Genomic DNA, 2775 nt, shown 5'->3' with positions numbered 1-2775 from the left:
CCCACAAATGGTCTTATTACAAACCAGAAATCCAAAATAAAAAATACGAGTAAGTAATTTAACGTAGCAGTAGGTGCAGTCGTGTGGCCATCTCCGAGTCCCTCGCAGCACCGATCCGCGTAACTTTGGGGACTACTTGTACAGTTAAAAACGGGGTAGGTTTACGAAAACTCATTGTGTAATCCCTTCCTAATATAAAACAGTCAGTCATATGAACAGTATTCAAAAGCAATCTGGGCTTGAGTCCATTACAGTAATAGTTGCGCCTAGCCCAAAACAGTGTCAGATGGGCCTAGCCCATATCAATAACAGTTGGGCCTTAGCCCATAATAGTATCAACATCAATTGGCCTTAGCCCACTACAGAATCAGAGGCCCAATATATGTGAGCCTAAACCAAATAAAGTAACAGAGTCAGTAACAGAAATGGTACAGTGCAATTATGCAACCCATCCCAATCCAGCCAACGCACCACCCTTACCAACCAACACACCATGTAGGGATAACATCGACCCACGCAACCAGCACACCAATATCGTAGTAAAGCTGCTAGAAATAGTAACGCAGTAGGGCTGAAAGTAATAGTATCGCAACAAAGCTGTCAGTAATGGCTAAGAGCCATAAATATGATAGCTATAAGCTTTAAACAGGATGGCATAAAGCCACTAGTAGCTGTAATATAATCAGCACAAAGCCATTAGTAGCTGTAGTATGATCAACACAGAGTCATCAATAAATATCACAGGCACATAGCCACTAGTAAATATGATTTGCGCAAAGCCATAAACAACATATCATAGAGCCATAACCAGATTAAACAGCACTAAGCCCTCCCTCGGTCCACAGTCGTCTCGTGCGACCCATGCGACCTTAACAGATCAATTCTGGATCCACAGTCGTCTCGTCTGACCCATGCGATCCTATCAGAACTTCTTCCGGATCAATGTCCCAACCCCATGCAATATGTCGTGTATGTCATGCACAGTCATCACACGTGTATGTAAAACGGCCATGCTCAGTAACAATCATTTAAACACATATTAAAAGCATATCAGTGGTACAACCACCTTCAAGTTAGTTAAAACACATTCATACAATCACAGTCAAATCGGTCAAATTCATAGTCTAAGTCAGTCATTTACCCACAAGGGCAAAACAGTCATTTTACCCTATAGAGGTATTTCATTAATTTTACACTACAAGGGTATTTTGGTAATTTTACAAATTAGGGTCTTAACGACCCAATAGATGGTCCACCGTCGCCTCAAGCAACTTAAGTAACCTAAACAAACATAACGGTGTAAGTGGGCCTAAAGCCCATTACTCGGCCCAAGTGGGCCCACACATTCGTGTGGCCCATTTAGCCTAGAAACAGCCACAGCTATGCGAACATCACAGTCCAAACAACACTTACCACATCACATACATTAATCCATATGGGGCCCACGAGCCCATTGGGCCCACACGACCCATTTAGCCCAATGAGGCCCAGAACAGCCTTAGACCACGAGAGCGCTCGTGGTGGCCTCTATAGTCTAACGCCGATATCTATGGGCTCGGTTCACCATATGTGCGATCGCTCGCTCGTGTGGCATCATATGCCATAATTTCGGCTTTTTAGCATTTTGCCGATATACAGCAGGATGGCACAAAGCTATTAGTAGCTATAGTATGATCGACACAGAGTCATCAATAAATATGACAGGCACATAGCCACTGGTAAATACGATTTTCACAAAGCCATAATCAACAAAGCACAGAGCCATAACCAGATTAAGCAGTACTAAGCCGTCCATCGGTCCACAGTTCTCTCGTGCGACCCATGCGACCTTAACAGATCAATTCTGGAACCACAGTCGTCTCGTGCAACCCGTGCGATCCTATCAAAACTTCCTCTGTATCAATATCTCAACCCCATGCAATATGTCGTGTATGTCATGCTCAGTCATCACACATGTATGTAAAAGGGTCATGCTCAGTAACAATCATTTGAGCATATATTAAAAGCATATCAGTCGTACAACCACCATCAAGTCAGTTAAAACATAGTCATACGATCACATTCAAATCGGTCAAATTCATAGTCTAAGTCGGTCATTTACCCATAAGGGCAAAACAGTCATTTTACCCTACAAGGGATTTCGATAATTTTACACTACAAGGGCATTTTGGTAATTTTACAAATCGGGGTCTTAACAACCCAACAGATGGTCCACCATCGCCTCGAGTGACTTAAGTAACCTAAACAAACATAACGGTGTAAGTGGGCCTAAGGCCCATTACTCGACCCAAGTGGGCCCACACACTCGTGTGGCCCATTTAGCCCAGAAACAGCCACAGCTATGCGAACATCACAGTCCAAACAACACTTACCACATCACATACATTTATCTGTGTGGGGTCCACGAGCCTATTAGGCCTACACGACCCATTTAGCCCAACAAGGCCCAGAACAGCCCAAGACCACGAGAGCGCTTGAGGTGGCCTCTACAGTCTAACGTCCATGTCCATGGGCTCGGTTCACCACACGTGTGATCTCTTACTCGTGTGGCATCATACGCTATAATTTCGACTATTCGGCATTTTGCCGATCTACAGTCATAGCAGTGTAAACAACACATACTTTCGACTTTTTAATGATTATTGAAAACTACATACACATACACAAACTTTTGCTTTTCCGCCGATCATCAAACATAGCATACGGTTACACACCTAATTATAAAAGTGAACTGTGCTCAAAGTAACCTTGTACCTAAATTAAACTAATAATATC

The sequence above is a fragment of the Gossypium arboreum genome, chromosome 8 (assembly GCF_025698485.1).
Source record: "Gossypium arboreum isolate Shixiya-1 chromosome 8, ASM2569848v2, whole genome shotgun sequence".
Classification (NCBI taxonomy): domain Eukaryota; kingdom Viridiplantae; phylum Streptophyta; class Magnoliopsida; order Malvales; family Malvaceae; genus Gossypium; species Gossypium arboreum.
The sequence above is the reverse complement of the archived record's forward strand: the minus strand, read 5'-3'. Positions refer to the sequence as shown.